This window comes from Mustela nigripes, chromosome 13 (genome assembly GCF_022355385.1).
Source record: "Mustela nigripes isolate SB6536 chromosome 13, MUSNIG.SB6536, whole genome shotgun sequence".
Lineage (NCBI taxonomy): Eukaryota > Metazoa > Chordata > Mammalia > Carnivora > Mustelidae > Mustela > Mustela nigripes.
This window is the reverse complement of record NC_081569.1, coordinates 23,148,404-23,170,982: the sequence shown is the minus strand read 5'-3', so window position 1 is coordinate 23,170,982 and position 22,579 is coordinate 23,148,404. Positions and strand designations below refer to the sequence as shown.

General features: G+C 37.6%; 1 protein-coding gene across 6 annotated transcripts in view; it reads left to right on the top strand.

Moving 5' to 3' along the window:
• Positions 1-8,498: 8,498 nt before the first annotated feature.
• The window catches only part of UBE3A (ubiquitin protein ligase E3A), a 91,418-nt gene continuing 77,337 nt past the window's right edge, over positions 8,499-22,579 (top strand). For 3 of the 6 annotated variants that reach the window (XM_059371728.1, XM_059371727.1, XM_059371724.1), the window contains exon 1: positions 8,501-8,588. The gene's annotated coding sequence lies outside the window, so the exon portion shown is untranslated. Of the gene's footprint in view, positions 8,589-9,200; positions 9,252-12,638; positions 12,757-22,579 lie in introns of those variants that run through there. The other 3 variants (XM_059371725.1, XM_059371729.1, XM_059371726.1) reach the window with 3 other exon arrangements.

The window sequence follows — 22,579 nt, the reverse complement described above, 5'->3', positions numbered from 1 at the left end:
GGGATGTCATAATCCTACTATCAATTGTCTTTATTAGTGAGATTTAGGACATTTGTTAGCCAAGGGAGACTCCTGTCTTGCAGTATTGTGATCTCTGCAAGTTAACTATTTATCATTTATGGCAGTCAGGGGTGCCTAAGGAATGCCACACATATTACCAAGGGGAGGGGAGCGGGTGGAGAGGGGGTGCTAGGTGCCAGCCTTTGCTTTGTCCTCAGCCAGCCTCCTGCTCCCTCATCACAATCACAGGGCACTTTCATATGGGGTATTACTTTCCAATGGGTCGCTTCTAGTGGCTCCCTTCCCCTTATGTTTATCTTCTGATCTCTGTCTGAGCATTCTCACTCTGCTTTACCTCTCCACTGGTGTCTTCTACCGCTGTAGAGATCCAGAAGTGGATAGTCTTACATCTCAGTCTGATTTCATGGGGTTTCAGAATGTTCTGGTAGATATTTAGTTCACTATAGGGGACCAATTGAAACAGGGTCTCCTACTTTTCCACCATCTTGCCCTTCCTCCTTATTTCTCAATTTAAATCAATAAACTGACATTCTGATTTTAAAATTCCATGTCTTCAGCTTCAACAATGTTAATTTGGTTGGTGGACTACTCTAATAGGCTTCTAAACCTGCAACGATGAGGGCCATCTCAATGTGGCAAATTCATCAAATTTGGCTCATTTGTCCCTTTGTTTATTTGTGCATTTATTCATGTAGCAGATGCTACTGGCAACCTGGGTCTTATCAATGTAGTACATGCCAGTTCTAGTTCCAATTGCCAACATTTGCTTCCCCCCCTCCTTTGGGCACTCCCTTACCAACTGGAACTGCCATGTCCCTACCACAGCAAGCCAGCAGTGTTGATGAAGTTCTAGAACCTAGGTGAGGTTTGGTGGGCTGAGTTCCGGAGCCGATGATCAAGAAAGAATTCTTGAGACATCTTTGGTGCAAAATGGTGGTTTATTAAAGCACGGGGACAGGGCCCGTGGGCAGGCAGAGATGCGGCCGCGGGTTGTGAGGGGTGGTTGGTTATATACGCAGGAGTTGGGTAGGTGAGGACAAAGGGGTATTCAGAAGGGCTATTGGGGCAAAGAATACTATCAGGATATTGAAGGCTTAGTTACTATCAAGTAAAGACAATTGAGAGTCTCCTGATGGAATGTTACATTCCTGCCATCAAGCATCCTTGTTAATGAGATTTAGGTTTAGAAGAAATTTAACTTTATTTACTTTTCCTTCTACCTCCACCTCCTTCGGTTTTTATGGAGGGGAGGGTGACATTAGGCTTGAGAAACTGAGTTCTGTGTCTTTGGAATTTGGGCTATTGATAAGGTAACTTCTTTGTTTGTAAATCTCAAGGACATTTGCAAACCAAGGGAGACTCCTGTCTTGTAGGATTGTGATCTTAGCAAGTTAACTATTTATCATTTTATGGCAGTCAGGGGTGCCTGAGGAATGCTACACCTATGGAGGGGAGCGGATGGGGGGGGGGGGGGCAAGGCGCCAGCTCTTGCTTTGTCCTCAGCCAGCCTCCTGCTCCCTCATCAGTGTGAGTAGTCACTGGGATGGTCAGTGTTCAATAACAGCTACCTCTCTCTACTGACAGGATAACTGAAGTGAATATTCTACAATTTCTCACAGAATTCATCAGCAGAAGTAAGCACTAGTTGCCCACAGTGGATACTTGAGAGTGATACTGCACACTTTATTGGTTGTCCTCCTTCCCTAACTAACTTCCTTCCTTCCCTATCAAAGTTTTGGGGATTACCTCCCAAAGAAAATACCTGTGCTCAACTATCTCAAATCTGCTTCTGGGGAATCCCAAATTAAGACAATTTCATCTACTCACCCATTCATTCATTAATATTTACTGAGCATTCATCATCTTCCAGGTACGCAGTCAAGTCCTTAGCAATGTATGGTCTCTTTAATCATTATTCATTATCATCCTCTTTACAAATGAAGCAACTGATGCTTAAAGAAGGTGAGCAGCTGGTCCAACATCACAAAATAAGATTGAATGCTGGAATGGAATGGTGGCAGATCAGGTTGGCTGAGGTTCTCAGAACCTGAGCTTTTAATTGAACAGTATGGAAAAGGAGGTTTCTGGTGGGGTAACAAGTTGAGAATTTTTTTCTGGTATACCGGTATCTCCCACTTTTGAAAGCTCATATTACACTACTTGGCTTTTATGAAAGACGCACATTGGCACATACCTATTTTTACTGAATGAAAGAAATCTGAAGATTTTTGCTTTCACAAAAAAAGGTGAGAAGTGAAAATTGTGTTCAGTATTTGTTTTGCAGCTAGCCATAATAGAAGCAGCACACACCCAAAGCAGTGACAGTGTCACCATCCAGCTTCTTCTTTAGGAACTACACTCAGCATCGCAGCATCAAAGCTGCCAGTGCTTTGAACTCTATGAATATGTGTTTTATCTCCATTCATTGTATGTGTCAATTATCAAGATGTGTCCTAGGATATCCGAAAAACCTAAGAGAGGTTATTTTTTTGGATCTGGGAATGTTAAAAAAAATTTCCATGTAAATTAATGGTATTTGCTTTTTGCTTTTTGTCGTTCCAATTTATAAAAGATTTCATAGGAACATTTTATTTTTGAAAAGCAGGGGAAACCTGTAATACTGTCAGGAATGGCTGATTTAAAAAGCACTTCAATGAAACATATTTGAATTTCAAATAAAAATATATCTTTATTTTCTGGGAAAGCAGCAACAAGACACACACACACACACACACACACACACACACCCCTGGATTAAATCCTACCTCTACTCAGCTGTAGGACATAGACAAGTTACTTATTCTAGGCTTAATTTCCTAGTTGGTAAAATGCACAATACCCAAAATTGTAAGAATTAATGAGATTTATTCAGACAACTAGCATTTAATGGGTGCACAAATGTTATCTGTGGGGAAATAATCTGTCATTTCAGAAAGTCTGTGTTAGGTACTAAAATACAGATGCAATTGGTATAATACTTAACCAAACTAAAAACAAAACATTTTATGTCATGAATAATATCTACGTTCTTATCTTTAAAAACCTTCCCTTTTCTGTATCATTATGATGATTTACTGTCACAAAACAAAACTAAAAACAAACAAAAAAGGTAAGCGTTAGATTAAGAATTGCTTGAAGCAATTTCAAAGAGACCAACAGTAAATTTTATCTATTTGATAATTTTGTATTGTTACTGTCAAGCAAGAATAAAAAAAAAAGAAATATTATCAATTGAAAACTACACTCCTGATTCTTCCCTAGCCAGATGTTTTCTTTTGTCAAGATATTCTGAAGAAAAAATGTATTAATTTTCAGTCTATTAATTATTTCAATTTTTGTTTTAAATTAATTTTTAATAAATTGTTTTTAAAGATTTTATTTATGTCAGAGAGAGAGAGCATAAGAAGGGAGAGCAGCAGACACAGCAGGCTTCCCAGGAAGAAGCAGGCTCCCAGCCCAGTGAGGAGCCCTGTGTGGGACTCGTTCCAGGACCCTGAAATCATGACCTGGGCCAAAGGCAGATGTTTAACTGGCTAACCATCCAGGTATTTCTGCACCATTTTTAATAATTAATTTTATTTAACTAATGCATTTCCTTAGACTTAAAAAAGTATTTTGTTAGAATTCCTGTTAGAATAAATATTAAAAATAGTATTAGACATGTAAGTGCAATGTGAATGATTTCAAAGAATAAAAGATGTACCTGTCAGAGACAAAATTTCTAAGGATGGCTTCATTGATTTCATTCAAACTATTTTATTCAGAACAGTTCAGATTAGCAGCAGCAGCTGCTGGTAGTCAATGAAACTCTTTTCCACCTACTCTCCTGCTGGGCTTACTGTAGGCACAAAGAGACCAAAATGACCAAAGTCAAAGCATGATAGCCCTTCCAGGTTTTTTGCTTGAATGTTTTTTTAAATTCCAGTGAAGTTAACATACAGTGTTATATATTAGTTTCGGTTGTACAATATAGTGATTCAACAATTCCATAAATCACACTGTGCTCATCATATGTTCCCTCCTTACTACCCATCATCTATTTCACCCAACTTCCCACCAACCTACCATCTGGTAACCATCAGTTTGTTTTCTATAGTTGAGTCTGTTTCTTGGTTTGTCCCCTTTCCCCCATTTGTTTTTTTAAATTCCACATATGCATGAAATCATACAGTATTTGTCTTTCTCTGACTTATTTTGCTTAGCATTATACTTTCTAGCTTCATCCATGTCATTGCAAGTGGCATGATTTCATTTTATGACTGAATAATATTCCTATAGATATATAATCACCTCTTCTTTATCTATTCATTTATCCATGGACATTGCTGCTGCTTCCATAATTTGGCTATTGTAAATAATGCTGCAATAAACATAGGGGTGCATGTATTCCTTTGAATTGGTGCTTCTTTGATTTCTTCCCTTGGATATTAGGATACATAGTCAGCTTCGGTAAAAGGTGTCTAGAATAACCACACAGATTATAGTAGTTAGCCATCTCACACCAAAGCTCAAGCTGATACACAGGCTCCAACTCATGAAGTCTTCAAGAACCCACCTTGTTGTACCTCCAAAATAGATCACAACCCTTTCTACATTCGGATCATCAGAAAGAAACAAAGGAAAAGAGGCATCCCATTTATTTTAGAGTATCATCTGGAAGTTGCTTACATCATTTTTGCTAATGTCCCACTGGCCAGAACCTTACTGACGTGGCCATACTTACTTTACTATAGGCAACCATATGTCCAGCTAGATAACTCCATTATCATGGATGAAGAGGAGAATGCATATTAGGGGTCAACTAGCAGTCAATCTTTACTACAGATATCCACTCCAGAGATATAGGCATCTCTAATTCAACATTTGCAAAACCCAATTACTGCTCATTCTTCCAAAACTTGCAGTTCTCCAAATAATTCCCATCTCAGTTAATGGTGGAAAATGGAACAAATGAGTTCAATATTAAATTTTTTAAAGATTTTTATTTATTTATTTGACACAGAGAGAGAGAGATCACAAGTAGGCAGAGAGGCAGGCAGAGAGAGAGAGGAGGAAGCAGGCTCTCCGCTGAGCAGAGAGCCTGATGTGGGGCTCGATCCCAGGACCCTGGGATCATGACCTGAGCCGAAGGCAGAGGCTTTAAACCACTGGGCCACCCAGGCGCTCCAATGAGTTCAATATTAAACATGCTGAGTTTTAAGGTGCTGTAGAACATCCAGTACAAATTTCCAAAAAGAGTTTGAAGATATGTCTGGTCCTGAGCGAGAGCAGTGTCCAAGATTCAGACTTGATCCCTGACTGAAATAAGCAATAAAGGAAGAATATATATATATTTATATAGAATATATATATATATATATATATATATATATAGTACTGGGACAGACTGTATAATACAGTAGGTAAAAAGAACTGAGGATTGAGAGGAAGAACATTCTGCAAAGAAGACTTGAAGAAGAGGGCCCAAGACATAGGGAAAGAGGCTAGAGAATGCAGATGATGGAACCAAGGGAGCAATTTCCAGGAGGCAGTAGTTACCAATGTGGAAACCTGCAAAAGGGTCAGGTACAATGCAAATTGAGAAGCAACTTTTAGATTTGGCCTTTATGCGATTACAGACAGCTATATAATAAAATGGGGACAAATGTTAAATTTCAGTAGTTGAAGAGGGACTTAGAAAGAAATGACAATCCAAGTACAGATAGCTCTTCTAAATAGAAGGGACAGAGTTAGCATAGCAAGAATTTATGAACAAGAGTGGGAACGACCAAGGGACTGAGTCTCTGCCCCTCACCTGCCAGTACCCCTACACCCGCCTCCCCCCCAAAAAAAGCTGTAGGAAGAAGGATGGTTCATACTGTAAGACAGGAGATCAGGGTGAATACAAATTTAGGTAGCTCTGTAGGAATTAATGGTGGAGGTGTAGAGGAGTTCATGAAGTGTGCAGTGCTAAACAATGGTATTGATAATACTAATATAACTATTACTAAGCCCTAACATTTACTGAGCACTTATCTTATGCCAGTCCATGTGCTAGTAATTTTTATGAGCAAATATCACAAAATTTGAAAATGGGTAAGACAAAGAGCATAGTGTGGTCTTGAACCAGGCATGACACTAATGTCAGACAAAATACCTATTAATGAACTAAAAAAGCCTATGCGTAATTTCTCCATATTCAGAGGAGAAACTGCAATCCTTCTTGATTTTAGTAAAGACCAGAATAATCATTCTGACATTTAAGAGCAGATTTATTGGGGCATCTGGGTGGCTCAGTGGGTAGCCTCTGCCTTCAGCCCAGGTCATGCTCTCAGCCTCCCATCGAGCCTCACATCAAGCCCCACATCTGGCTCTCGGCTCAGCAGGGGGCCTGCTTCCCTCTCTCCCTCTCTCTCTCTCTGCCTGCCTCTCTGCCTACTTGTGATGTCTGTCTGTCAAATGAATAAATAAAACTTAAAAAAAAAAAAAGCAGACTTATTTCTCTTCAGTCTTTTTATTTTATTTTATTTTTTGGCACTCGGGAATTTTGATGCACCAGGTTATAAAAAATTTCACTTATTCAAGCAATTTCTACTTAAGGAGAATAGTTAAAGGTGTCTTTACAGGCTAGACACTGATGTAACATATTGCTTTGATCATTTTAATAAAAATCTTTGAAGATTTTCATTCTCATTTGCCTATTTTGATAATATGCACAGAAAATCCTTAAAAGATTACGATTTTAACTAGCCTCTTCTATAAAATGTAACTACAAATTATTTCCAAATGAGGATCTATAATGGGGGAAAATGAAAAAAGAAAGAGGAAGTAAGTTAAAATCAGACACGATTTAATACTGTCATTTATCATTAATTGTCCTGGGACAATTTAAATTCCGCTTATTTTTTATAGTTTTAAGTTTTTTACAGTTGCTTATAACTGGGAAGCAGTATACATAAATATATCCCTGACTTATAATGTTCTAAGAATGGCAGCTAAATACAACGCTTTGTAAGACTGTTGATTCAAAAAAAATTTAATACTAGATGAACGGGATCTCATATAGTATTTTAGGGCTTAGCAAAGTTGCAAGCCCTTAAGACTATGAATTGTTAGTGATTCCACTATATTTGCCAGTTAAGTGTCGCAGAGCCATAAAAAAAAAAAATCAAACTTTTTAAATAAAATGATGACCTTGATACTAAACATGAAGATGCATGATTTCAAATGGGTTCAGTTGTCATACGGGTCAAAATTAGCATCCAAATGGGTTCAGTTGTCATAGGGGTCAAAATTAGCATCCATCCAGCTGATGTTAACCCTTATCTTTAACAATCACCTACCGAATGTCAAAACTGCGAGACGGACTTTCATCTCCTAGTAAACTAATGACACCGTATTGGAGAGGCCTGAGCAAATGACCTTGGGTCCCCTGAAAGATGGCTCACACTTTCGGGGTACCTCTGCAGTATTTACAAAGGAAGCTCTGGGCGGAGAGGGGTTGGGGGTCAGAGGCCTGGTATCCGGAGGCTGCAGCCTCGCAGCGGGGCAGGGAGCTATCAAAGCCACCGCCGCCCCCCGGCGGATTTTTAGAGCTGATTCGTCCCCCTAAAATCGGACGCGTTTAAGTCCCAACACATTCGTCGACTTGCTTATACCAGGGGGCTCTCCAACACTCCCGGAGGCCCCAGGGGTCTTCCGGTGTGTACCCTCTTCTTTCGGAGAGAGGGCCACAGACAGCGGTGGCTCAAGAGAAACACTGACCCTCTTCTCGATCCCAAGATGGCGGCCAACCCTGGTTGGACTCCAGGGAGCCGCGAGCCACTTCCCCTTCCCAACAGCCCCTGCGCTGCCGACGACGGCAAGCAGGAAGGGGGAGGAGCCGGCAAGAGAGGGCGTGGATAACGCTGCGCCCCCCTGCGCGCACTCCGGCCCCGCCCCACGTCCCTGCGTCCTGCCCAGAGCTCTCGCCAGACCGGGCGGCGCGCGCTGCCTGCTGGGATACTCGGCCCGCCCAGCCAGTCCTCCCAGCTATCGCTGCGGCCGCGAGATCCGCGTTTTTTCCCAAGATGGTGGCGCTCGGTTCGGGGTGACTGCAGGAGACGACAGAGCTTGAATCCCCTTCGCCAGAACCTCGACACACCACCTTCCTCCCGCTCGCGCACCCCGCTGCCACTTAGCCATCTACCAGCCTGGGCGCTCGCTTTCCGCTGCCGCCTCCGACTTGCGCTTCATCTCTGCGAACCCAACGATTACGGCCGCGGGCAGCTGCGCCTGTCTCGGCTCCTCCTTGGGGTCTCTCTCGGAGCAGCTCGCAGCGTAGCTCCGGCTCAGAGGGCCCCGCAGCTCCCCAGTGGGGAGAAGCGGCGGCGGCTGGCGACGAGCGCGGGGTTTTCTGCGGCCCCGGCGCCCCCTTTCCCGGCCTTAATCTCCGGAGAAGGAAGCGCGGGTCCCGCATGAGCCCCGGCGGTGGAGGCAGCGAAAGGGAACGAGGCGGTGGCGGGCGGAGGCGGCGAGCGAGGGCGACCGCGACCAGTGAGGCAGCCGCTGCTGCGAGGGCCGCAGCCCAGGCGCGGGGGCGACAACAGGTCAGTGTGGCGGAGGACCGGGCCTGGGCCGGGGAGGGTGGGCGGCATTTCCCTTCGTTCTCTCTGTTGCCCAAACCACCCTTCGGGGCTGGCTCTGGCTAAGCTAGGGACGCTCCCAAACGCGCCACCGCGAGTGTTTGGGGCGCGTGGTTTGGAGGGGTCGGTGCCAGAAGTAGGCCTCTGGAAGCAGCGGCTGCTGCTACCGTAACTGTCAGCCCTGGCTGAGGGCCGGAGGGAGGGTTTTGTGCCTAAGGGGACGCCAGCGGGCCCGGGGCGGGGCGTGTAGGGCGTCGAGAGTTGGCCCTCCTTGGAGCGAAGCTCACGGAGCAGGCCTGGGGCCCAGGCAGCGTAGGGCTGCCCTTTTCTTTCCAAGGGGAGCTCTTTTTTCGAGGTTTGGGCCCTTTTGGTGAAAAATGTTTAGATGTGTGCTTTGGAGGTGGACTGGTGGTGAGGGAGGGCGAATGAAGTGGGAAATCAAGCCCAAGGGTTATGTTCACAGATTATCGATTATCGGGATTTTCACATTAAATGTGAGGTATCGGGTTTGCCAGAGATACTGTGAAATGCAAACCTGCAAACAGTTGGCTTTTTTTTTTTTTTTTCCCTTTTCAGTTGAGAAAATGAAAAGGACTCTTTCTTCGTCATGGCGTGGAGGTTTTGTTGGTAAAGTCAGAATTGAATGTGGCAAATGCTTTAGTCCATAAAATTGTTAGGAATAATTTTAACATAGACACTGAGTTTAGAATTCTTCAAAGATAATTTAGTCTCTGAATTTTCAAAAACGGCCAATTGGCATACTAAAATAGAAGCGTTACCAAATCTGTCTCAGATTATATTTATTAAGTGCTAGGGTACTTTGGAAAATGTAAACGAATAGCAGTATGGGATTTACAGTCTAGATTTATCCTTCATAAATCATGAGGTGGTATAGATATGACCCATAATTTTGAAGAATTCCACTGCCTGTAATATTAAAAGAAGCAGGAAATTATTCCAGAATATTCTTCGGGGGAGGGTAGGGGCCTTGAAATGGAAATGACCTAAAGTTTGGAAGTATAACTGTTAAAAAGTCACCTGTCAAAGTCACAGTAGATAGGCAATAAATCTTGAGTGAATTAGACAAGAGGGATGAGAGGTGTTTATTTCATAATCTCTAACTAATGAGTATTCTTACTTAGATTACTGGGTAAACCAGGTACAAAAGTTTAGAATTTAGGAAGATAAAAATAAAATTTTTGTCCTGGTATGTATAGTTGAAATAATTTTAGAATTAGATCTTATAAATCTGAGTTATCACATTTGTAATAAAATGAATAAAATAAAATGTAATATAATGTATTAGTGATGGTCCTGATAAGCCCAAAGAATGACCCAGAAGCTCTTTAAAGAAACTGATAATAATGACAACAAAAGAAACAGATTCAAGAAATAATGACCCTCTCTTTATACAAAATTAGAACTGGAAACTAAGTCTTATATCAATATTTATTAACTAGCCTTGGTATGCTAAGTATTATGTACACTATTGTCTGGACATTGCCTAGTTCCTGAGGAGTTTAACTTTACACAGAGATACAATAACGGTGTTCTGATTTCTCTTTAGAGGTTTTATAAGCTGTTTTTATTTTACCTCTTAAACTGTGCATTTTTTTTTTCTTGGCTTAAAAAATACCTTCTTAAGTATATTTGTTAGAAGTGTGAGGCAGACATATTCTCATTCCACTTGTTAAGTTCATTTAATAAGATTTATTGGGTACTTAACAGTGTCTTGAGTATTTAACCTTTAATCATTTGTATTTCTTAAACTTCAGATCATTTTATAAATGATCCTTTTGCCATCCCTGCCAAAAACAAAACAAAACAAAAACAAAAGCACCCCCCCCATCAGAAATAATTTGCTGTTTCAAATAAGCAGTCAGTGGGATAATCCAAAACTGTCGATCATATGTTAATTTTTCAACCCAAGCACTTGAAATATTTATAAATGTTTATTTTCTTAAATGGTTATTGGTTATGTTCTTACCACGTGGCACATTTTTGCTTAGACCCAAACTTGTATTGGTCAAAACATAGAGACATTCCATTAAATGCACATAGAGCTGCTAAAAAGTTTTTTTATTTTTACAAGTGAAGACAAGTTTTCTCTTTTCAGGATAATTCAGGATAACAGAGTTTTGGCCGATTTTGACTCTCCTCTCACTGTAGATGTAAAGAGAAATTCAAAAACCTTGCAGTATGTGCAGTTCACTGTACTTTTAATTCTGGGCTCACCTTAGTTGTCTGATCTTGGCAAGTTGCTTAGTCTTGGTGAGCTGCAGTTTTGTCATATGTAAAAAGGGAATGGTGAAACTAAGAGTTGTTTTGAGGAATAGTTTATAAAATGTCGAACACATAGCCTCTTAATAAGTTAATCCTTTGAAGTCTTCCTTCTCTGTTATTTTTGTTGTTGTTCTCAAAGCATCTTACATAGGGTGGACTCTAGCATGTTATCCTTTACATTGTTTCATTCTCACTAGCTGGGAACTCACTCTTTAAGGGGAGGGTCTCCTAGTGTTTACCAGAAAGTGTGTTGCCAGCATATGGATGAATTAGTTATCAGTAGTCAGCTAACATTTATTGGGTACCTACTATGACTGTGAGCTGGGTTATATGTAGGAGCTACAAAGTCAGGAATCATGTCTATCTTTTGGAAGCTTACAGTCTAGTGACTTTCTCCACGTAGCACCATTTTTTGGGAAATCCTATCACATAATGGAGCCTCATTATTCTGAGCTCTTCTAGTCTTAGGGCAGTTCTCTGGACTCAACACTTGCAGCTGCAGCTTCTAGTCTAAAGAATATTGTTTTTACTCCTTTATACAACTGTGGCATATGTGAGATAGTTTTTCTTTTTCTGTTAAGATTTTTATTTATTTATTTGACAGAGATCACAAGTACGCAGAGAGGCAGGCAGAGAGAGAGGGGGGAAGCAGGCTCCCCCCTGAGCAGAGAGCCCGATGTGGGGCTCAATCCCAGGACCCTGGGATCATGACCTGAGCCACCCAGGCGCCCCCTTGTGAGATAGTTTATATCTCTACCTTGGTCCTACTCTGTAATCCAAAACCTGGCACATTGTGTGTGCGTGTCTGTGTGTGAATGGCTATGTATTTAAAAAAAAAAAAAGAAAGAAGGAAAGAGAAAGAAATTGATTTACTTTGTCAGTTGCCTGTAAGTACTTTGGTATTTTTCTTTGGTGTTTATCATTCTTTCTTCTGGTTCTAGGTTTATAGAAAGTTTCAAGCCTCAGTAGGACTATTCTTGAGGCCAGTCACTCCATTTATTTTATACATGAAGAAATTGAAGTGCAAAGTTTTAAAATGATTTTCTGAAAGTCACCTGGTGATAGAGCTAGAACTGCAGTCTAGACTAGTCCTGGACTAGAGTTCAGGACTCTCTGCATTCAGTGGTGCATGTTCTGTCCTACCTGTTGAGAGGAGTAATTTGCTTCTATTTGAATCTTTTCTACATTATTATTAGAAGGCAGACTTCACAAGATGCCATCATTGGGCCTTTTCTGAGCATAACAGTGCAGGAAGTGGGGCTTTTTCTTCTAATAAAGGAAGTCAAGTAAAATTACAGTAAGTAGTAATGGTATTAATCTACAAACATATCCTATGTCCAGAACAGATGTTTAAAATACTTAAAGATGCTATATAATTTCTTAAATGAAATAACTAATTAATAAATAGATGATAAATTTCTTTGCCAACTTTAATTTTTATTTACCCTTAGAAATGTTACCTGTAGTGTGCTTTGATTTAAGTTATCATTAATAAGTAACACCATTATGGATAATGAGTCAAAATGAAGTAACACCATTATGGATAATGAGTCAAAATGAACTTTGTAAGTTTAAGGCCAATCTGAGAATGAAATAAAGCTAATACCTTTTTTTTGAATATTGCTGTTTGCAAATAAGATTTGGTTGACAGTTGTTTCTGTTTGATGCTAAGCTTCGTGACTGTGAATTCCCTAAAATTATATATAAATTCTAAGTTTCAGAGTCTCAACAGGTTCAGTGAACAAAAGCCACCAAGAACCACTGATGTGGAGGAAGAAGCACTAACTTTGGTGTCAGAAGATGCATGGGTTCATCCTTCCAATGTAGCTTCCTAGCTGGTCATGAGCAGGTCATTAACCTTTCAAAGCCTTTGTTCTGTTAACCTCTGTTAAATGAAGGTGATACTTGCTTTGTCTCTTTCAAAGGATTGTTTTTTCAGATGTGATGATTCTCAAAAAAGTAGAATAATACTGTATAAAGTGATCTTATATGTGACTTAGTGACTTGCCCAAGAAAACAAGTTGGTTAGTAATAAGCTGGTGATTGGAACATTGGTATATTTTCATGCTTTTCTCTATAAACATTTTTACCCCTTTCATACTTTAGAAGTATTATTTTGGGAAATACTTAGTATGTGAGTTTATTTTAAATTTGCTAACTACCTTTGAAATAAATAGTAAGATCTTAATAATTACTGATGCACTATTCAGTATTACTAATCCTAAGTCAAAAAAATGCCTTCTGTAATTTGCTTTACTTTTTTTTTTTTTTTTTAAAGATTTTATTTATTTGAGAGAGTGCGAGAGAGAAAGCAGTAGAGAGGGGAGAGTCATGCAGAGGGAGAAGCAGACTCCTTACTGAGGAGAGATCCTGGCACAGGACTCAATTCCAGGACTCCAGGATCATGACCTAAGGTGAAGGCAGACATTGAACCTGCTGAGCCACCTAGACACCCTAATTTGCTTTACTTTTGACCTCTTGTGTTAATTTGAATTAAGGTGAATCCTAAGGTTGACCTGAAAGTAAAAGAGGTTTTAGAGACATAGATTCTTATTGGATAAGATTATTCCAAAAGTTCCATCCTAGGAAGTCTTCTGGAATCTATTAAGATAGCCCATGTGGATCATAGAAAAGAATCCTATGTAAGACTTTATTAAGTTAACATCTATGCCACAAATAAAAAGCATGGAAATTGCATTTGAGCCCTGAACACTTGATTAAGTAGGATAAAATATTCCTTAAATGAAACTCTTGGCTGGCCAATATAGAGCTTAATGTGGTGACTCTTAAACAGTTAAGTGTGTTATAGAAATTGACCTTCTGTACCCTTCGGGGTTAGTTGAGGTTAGTCAAGCGTAGATCCTTGACTAACGTGAAAAATTTTTTTAACCTGTCTCTTTGTGGTGTGCAGGCTTGTAATTTTTTGTTCTTAATGTGATTACATTTTTCTCATTGTATCAAAAGTGATACCTTATCCATTTCAAGCTTCTATTATAATAGATTTCTATTCTTGGATGTGAGAAGGTAGTCTTAGAATTGCTTTTTGTGGCTGTAGCCACTATCCTAATCTGTTTACTTTCATATTTTTCGTAATGCAGAATAAATTCTGAATTTTCTCTCTAAATTATATACTCAGTACAGAAAATAATGTAAGAATCATGTATCTAGAATTCAGTATAGACAAATGTCACATTTTGTCACTTCCTTACCGTCTTTAGCTCCATCTTTAAAACTGGTGTTATTTTCTTCTGAGATGATCATTTCTAGCACTGCAGCTACCACTGTGGGAATTTCTTCATACTGCCAACAAATACTTCCTTTCTCTTATCAGATGTAAAGCATAATCCTCTTGGGAAGGGAAAAGATGAAATGCCAGCAATGTTTTCTGTATAAAGCTTATGGGTCATAGGGAGAAATACAGGTATTTCCAGCTTATTAATTAGTTTAGTATTTTTTCTTAAGAATTCTATTTATTGTGCTGCTGTGTGTGTGTATGTGCCAATACTGATAACCTCATAGTGTACCATACATAAGAATGTTAAGTATTTACCTTTGTTAAATATGAAGTTTTTGTTTGGGGGAAAAATACATGTTTTTTGAGCATCTATTGTATATGACACGTATACTGATCGATAAATCCCATTTCACACAAAAAGTAATTGGGTAAAATTTTTCTTTTCTAGTTTTCTGAAGTGGGCTGACAATGTATCGTATTGCATGTTAGTGATTAAAACTATGCTGTTTAAGATATTCTATATTTAGAGCTTCTATGGAATGAAAAGTTTCTCTAATTACTTCAGCTATTTCATTCATACTCAATTTCTTACACATTTTGCTATGTCTGTGACATATTGCTATATATGGAATGATTATGTCCTTTCAGAATTCATATGATTGAATTGTAACACCCATTGTAATGGTATTAGGAATTGTGGCCTTCCTGAGGTGATTAGATCATGAGGGTAGAGTCCTCACGAATGATATTAGTGCCTTATTAAAGATTGCAGAGTTCCCTTGACCCTTCTGCTATATGAGGACTTAGCCAGAAGACAGCTATCTGTGAACTAGGAGGCTGGTTCTTGCCAGACACTGAATCTGCCAGCACCTTAATACTGGGCTTCCTAGATTCCAAGAATTTGAAAAAGAAGTTTCTGTTTATAAGCCGCCCAGTCTGTGGTATTTTCTTTTAGCAGCCAGAAATGGACTAGGACACATTAAAATGTTTTAAGAATAGAGAGGCAAAATAGAAAATTAAATGGATAAAGTTTGGTAGCTAAGGTAGTGATACACTGTGCTTGACAGAATAGAAGTGCTTAAAAGTTGTCTATATATAGTGTTGAAATGAGAACACTTTAGGAGAATGTATTAGAAAAACCAAGCTAACTTTAGACTTTTAAACACATAAAACTAGATTCCTGCATTTCATATTATTGTATACTTCATTAATTATTGCCCAGTGAACTTTATTTCTAATTATTTTCAAAATGAAAAAGTAAAGTTTTTTGGTGTCAGTAACTCATTAGGGAGTTAGTTTATTCCCTCTAAAATTCCTCTCTTATCTTTTGGGCTAAATGAAAGGCAAAGAGGGATGAACTTAAAAATAGTTGGATCTCAGCTGGAAAATAGGTAAGCTACCTCAACTGAAATAAAATCCTTGCTTTCCTCCTGAATTGAAGATTCTGTGAGAACACTTGCTGTGTGTCTCATTTTTTTTTTTTTTTTCACATGCAGTTTTATGTATTTGTAAGTGCTTGATGAATGTAACTGCTTTCCATTCAGGACTGTCTGTTGTGAGCTGATGAGTAAGAATCACCAGGAACAAAATCCTCTAAGCTTCAGAACTTTTAACTGATTTTAAGTGGATACAGGACTAGGGATCAGCCTGGACAGTGGCCTAAAGACATCTGTACTACAGCCCCACTTCATTGCCTCTCTGTGTGCTGAATTTGATGAGGCTTTTCTAGGAAGGGTGTGTTCGTGTTCTCCGTATTTCTAGCTGACATCAGATTTTGAGAAATTGAGGCTGATCACTATGGTCTACAAGGTTCTCTTAAGTGATCAAGTTTAATTCCCGTAGGTGCTGTTTTAGACAAGTAGCATATGTTTAAAACTGTCAAGACTACAGTAATACTTATTTTATATTCTTACTCTGATATCTTTTCTTTAAAAAGTACGTAGATTAGGGATGCCTGGGTGGCTCAGTTGGTTAAGCAGCTGCCTTCGGCTCCGGTCATGATCCGGATCTAGTCCCACATCGGGCTTCTTGCTCGGCAGGGAGCCTGCTTCTCCCTCTGCCTGCCTCTTTGTCTGCCTGTGCTCGCTCGCTCTCTCTCCCTCTGTCTCTGGCAAATAAATAAATAAAATCTTTAAAAAAAAATACGTGGATTGGATTAGATGATCTCCAAGGTAATTTTCAATTTAGGTATTATATATTCATTTTTTTTCTTTTTGAATATATGTATGTATCTTAATTATAAGATAGTTAAAACATACCATAAATAATACAGCAAATATACACCATCCAGGACTGTAAATTCTGCCACTTTTGATTCTTTGGGAAGTAAATGCTGTTAACCCTCTGTAAGGCAATAACTATCCTGAGGTTCTTGAGTATACATCATATTCTTGTTTATAATTTTACTGTATGCTTGTAGAAGTATCCATAAGTGACAAGTGTTTTGTGTTTCAAATTTTTACAAAATGGTACTGTATTGTATATAATCTTTCATCAGAGTCCTTTTTAAAAAAAAGCATTTTTTTGAAATAAGTGTATTCAATTTGCTATATGGTACTCCATTTATAAAATGTATATATTTCACTATTGATGGATATTTTTAGTTATTTCTTTTTTGTTGTCATAAATAATGCTGAAATGATTGCTTTTACGCATTTTTTGGTATTGGTGTTTAAGAAGATTCATGAAAATGAATTGCCTGAGAATAGGTTGTGAATAACTTTGACCTTAGTAAATATTTCTGAATTCTTCTTTAAAGTCATTATGCCAGGATGCCTGGGTGGCTCAGTCGGTTAACCCAGTGCCATGGGCTCAGGTCATGATCCCAGGGTTTTGGGATTGAGTCCCACATCTGCTTCTTTCTCTCCCTTTGCCTACCACTCTGCCTGCCTGTGCTGTCTCTCTCTGACGAATAAATAAATTGGGGGAAATAAAAAAAACTTTAAAATCATCATGCCAATATATACTTCATATTTGCACTTTGCTTTCCAGTATCCTCGCCCTCATTTGGAATTGTCCTATTTTAAAATTTTTGCAAAGTTGAAATGGATGTGAAATGATACCTTTTTTTATATACCTCATTTTAATTTACATTAAATGGTGTAAATGGTGGGTAAATGGACATGAATTTTATTATTTCTGGCGTCTTTTAAATGTTTCGTAAATTATTGTTTATAAAGAATGAGACATTAGTATATAGTATTTATGTTGTAAAGGACCTAGACCATCATCTCCTCCAACCTTTTTATTTTATAGTGCAGCCATGAAAGTTATCAGAATAAGAAAAAAATACTGCTGGTTGCCTATTATGGTATTCTCTTTTGGGATATAGAATCTCAAGTTTCAGTTGTTGAAATCATGAACCTTTTTCTTTATGATTTGTATTTTTTGTTCAAGAAATTCTCTTTTATATTGTCTGCTAATAGGTTTATGGTTTTTTGTTTTGTTTTTTGCATTTAGGTCCATGTGGGAGGGAGTTGGGAATCAGATTTTTTTTTTTTTTAATGATAAGCAAGTTGTCCCAACATTAAGTATTGAATTCTTCCCCCATTATTTTATTTTATTTTTTGCATGTCCTCTGTATCATCTGCTATGTGCTTGGGTTTGATTTTAATTTCTTTCTTATATTTTTAATTTTTTTGTCTTTTTTTTTTTTTTACACCAGTACTACATTGTTTTATTTTAAATAGTTAAGTTTTGAAATCTGGGAATACAGGCCTCCCCTTTATTAATGTTCAGAACTATCTTGTTCTTAGACTTTTATTCTTTCATAATAATTTAAAACCAGTTTATCACATTCCTTTGGGGATATTATTTGGAATTGCATTGAATATATAAATTGAGAATTACCTTGTTATTTATTTGAATCTTCAGTATTTTGTGGTTTTCTTCATAAATGTCTTTTACGCATATGTTATTGAATTTATTAGTTATTTGGTTAATTTTTGCATTGTAAATAGCATCTTTTTTATTCCATTTGATTATTGCTGGTATTGATTTTGTATCCATCAATTTGGGTGAACTCCATCATTTCTAATAGTTTATAATTCTTTTGGATTACTGTGAACAAATAACAATTCTGTCTTTTCAAGTGATCTTTTAAAAATAGAATTCTGGGGCACCTGGGTGGCTCAGTGGGTTAAGCCTCAGCCTTCAGCTCAGGTCATGATCTCAGGGTCTTGGGATTGAGTCCCACATCAGGCTCTCTCTGCTCAGCAGGGAGCCTGCTTCCCCCTCTCTCTGTGCCTGCCTCTCTGCCTATTTGTGATCTCTCTTTCTCAAATAAATGAAATCTTTAAAAAAAAATAAAAATAGAATTATGACCTTGTAATTTTCTATTTAAAATTCTTCTCTGGCTTTCAGAGTAAAACTCAGAAGCCTTTATTAGTTTACAAAGTCTGACATGATCTAGATTCTGTACTTCCTCAGCCTTACCTTTCTCCATACTCCTCGCTAAACAGAACCATCTAACAGTACTGGCCTTTTCAGTTTTTTGAGATGTCTAACCTTTTGTGCCAGACCCTTTGCCAGTGTGTTTCAGTTTGTTTGGAGCACAGTTAGACAACAAATTTCACCCATTCACGGGCCTCAGGGAATATTGGTAAATAAGCCGAAATATTACTTAGGGAAGCCTCCCTGAGAATCTCTTTGTACTCATTGATTTTAGTGCTTCTTTGTATTATGGTGTTAATGAATCTTGCTTTTCCTGAGTAAGTAAGGAATTTCAACTGCAATTAAATAATTTCACTTCCTGAGTGAAGTATATGTAAAAGGTATTTTACGAATCTTTTCTAATGAAAAGTAAATATTTGTCTGTCTCTTTTATTAAAGATTTTTTAAAAGTAATCTGTGCAACCAACAATTGAGGCTCACACAACCTCAAAATCAAGAGTCTCATGTTCCACCTTACTGAGCCACCTAGGCACCCTCTCTCTTTTTTAATGTGCAATTTCAAGCATTTGTGAGTGCTAGGTAAATGAATGAATGTTCATGTACTGATTGATTCAGAAATACTATTCCAGTTGGTAACTGGTCAAAAGAATATCATTAGGCTATATTAAATATTTTACTAGACATTCATAGAAAATTAAATGCCCTCAATTTTTATTAAGTCCTTCAAATATGGCTAGTGTTCAGAGCAACAGTTTTCTTTTAACAAGAGGCAGTCTAGTTGACTTAAAATTATATGTGCTAAATTTTCTTAAAAGGATTTTGAAGTTAAATTAGAAGCCAGTCTTTTGTTATCCTTAAATCAAATTTTATGAGTTTATATACTACATTTGATACACAGATAAAATATAGTAAACCTGAAAATATGTGTTTATGATTATTTCAAGGAAAACCCACCTACCTTTAGTTATTTTAGTGTCTTCTACTATACATCTTTTGTGTGTGTATAACACAGGCTGAAAGCTAGCATAATTCTAGGTTTAATTTTAGGTTAAGCACTGTATAAGATAGAACTCAGTTGAACTATAGTGCAAAAAGAACCCAGGGGAAAATTTCACAATAGTCAGTCCTTGGGACTGTGTGGCACATTTGCTTCTGTTTTCAGATCATAGAGTTGTTGACCAGAATGAGTGGTTTATCATTAAAGCCAGGAAATTGAAATAAATCTGGTAATTTAGAATTTCTAAAGGATCTCTGAAGATGATACTTGATCTGCACTTAGGTAAGATACTCTCAGTGCCACTAAGCCATGTAATAAAACACTTAAGTAAAGCTGCCTTATTGGGAGAAAATAGCATTTTAATATTGGCCAGTCATGAGTGTACTTTCCGTAGTTATTCAGGTAGGTAAATAAGCATAATTTATTTAATTTCTGAACTGTTCACAGAACCCAGAGGGAGGGGCAGGCCAACTGTCATTTCAGAGAGTTCATTTCTTTTCAGTGATAATGATCCTAGAGTTACTTTCCTATATGTAACTGATTGTGTATAACCCAGATTTGTAGCACAGTCTCAGTTTTAACTACTAGAGTATTCCCATAAATCATAAAACCAAGAATTCTAATATTTTAATATTTCCAGAGAATCTCTTATATTTCCTGGTTGGTCCCCCTCTTAAATATTGATTGGTATGTAGAATTATTTTTGAGTGAGGAAATAAACATATAGTTGTGTATTTTTAAGTACAAAAATAAATGAAAGTTTGCTTTTTCTTAATTCTAAAACATAACAGTTGTTAAATGTAGGTGTAGAAAAACAGAAAATTGCCTGGCAAATACAAAGTAAGTATATCTGTGTAACTACAGATACATGCAGCTTTTTTCCTTTTTTGCGAAGTTAAAAAAAACAAAACAAAAAACAAGCATATAGTTTTTATAGTTCCCACTTTATTGAGATGTAATACACATACCATAAAATTCACCCTTTTAAAGCATGCGATTCATTTTTAGTATATTTGTATTTGGTATATTTGGGTTTTTGTATTCACTGCCGCTAATTTTAGAACATTTTCATCCCTGTTTCATGTACCTGTTAGTAGTCATTCTCTATTTTTTTGTCCTCCAGCCTTTGACAGCCACTAATCTGCTTGCTTTCTATATGGATTTGCTAGATATTTCATATACATGGAATCATAAAATATGTGCTCTTTTGTGTATGACTTCTTTTATATGGTATTGTATTTCAGGGTTTACTTGTAGCACATAACAGCATTTTTTTATGGCTGAATAATATTACACTATTAATATGTGCACTGTTTATTCAGTCATCAGTTGATAACTATTTGGATTGTTCCATTTTTTTATTTTGAATTATGTTTCTGTGAACATTCACATAAAAGCTTTTGTATGGACATATATAGTCATCTCTCAGGTATATCTGGGAGTAAAACTGCTGGATCGTAAGTTATCTGTGTTTAACGTTTTGAGGAACTGCCAGGATCCTCCAAAGTGGCTTCACCCTTTTATAGTTTTCAGCAATGTATGTGTTTTTGATAGCTCTACTTCTGTGCCAAAGTTGATTATCTCTTTATTTTAGTAATTTATATGGGTGTTAAGATATCTTTGTGGTTTTGATTTGCATTTGCTTAATGGTTAATGATGATTACATCTTATGTGCTGATTGGCCGTCTTGGAGAAGGTCTACTCAAATCCTTTGCTGTATTTTAATTGGGTCGTCTTTTTCTTATTCGGTTTTATGTATTCTTTATACATTCTGGTTATAAGTCTTATCAGAGAGATGATTTCCACATAGTTCTCCCCATTCTATTGGGTTGTCTTTTCACTTTCATGATTGTTTCCTTGAAGCAGCCAGGTTTTAATTTTTGGTGAAGTCCAATTTATGTATTTTTCTTTTGTTGCCTTTGGTGGTGGTGTTTAAGAAACCATTGCATAATCTAAGGTCATGAAGGTTTATGCCCGTTTTCTTCTAATAATTTTATAGTTTTAATTCTACTTTGAGGTCTGTCATCTGTTTTTGAGTTAATTTTTGCATATAGTGTGATTTAGGTTTAGATCCAGATTGCATTTGGCATGTTTTTAGATACAGCATACAAATAGCTACCTTTTATTTTTTTCCCACCTGGATAGCCAATTCTCTAGACCACTTGAGGGATACTTTCTTGTTTTAAAATGCCACCTTTTAATTTTATTCAAATATTATTTATTATAGAGAGAGGAAGTACATGTGTGCATGAGCAGGGGAGGGTCAGAGAAGGAGAGAGAATCTCAAGCAGACTGATGAATGAATGCACGGCCCAACTTGGGGCTCAGTCCCATGACCCTGAGATCATGACCTAAACTGAAACCAAGAGTTGGATGCTTAACCAACTGAGTCACACAGGTGCCCCAAAGTGTCACCTTTTTATATATTAAGTTTTCATAAACTAATAAAGTTTTTGAAGTATAACCTATATCCTCTAAAGTATACCCCTTTTTAAGTGTACAGTTTGATATGTTTTGATGCATATACTGTAACAATTACCACAATTAAGATGTAGAACATTTGAATTATTCTGAAAAAATGTTCCTTTGTAGTCATTCCTCCCTTTTGGGCCTGGGCAACCAATGATCTGCTTATTAGTTTTGCCTCTTCTAGAATTGGTATCATAAGTTATATACTCTTATGATTGATATAAAAAGTTAAATACTCTTCTTTTAGCTTTGTTCCTTTAGCTTGAATTTGAGATTTCTTCCATTTTGTGTTTATTACTTTTTAAATTACAGTATGGCTGTACCATAGTTTGCTTTTCATTTTTTGGTGAACATTTAGATTTTTTTCTGGGATTAGGCTATTGTGAATAAAGGTACTCTTTGCACGTGTATTTGAACATATTTTCATCTTTCCAGGGTAAACACCTTGAGATGTAATTACTGGATCACATGAAAGATTTATGTTCAAGTATATAAGGCATTCTTTTCCAAATAGTTAAACAATTTTGCATTCCCACCAGCAATGTGTGGAAGTTCCAGATCTTTCAAATCCTTGTCAAC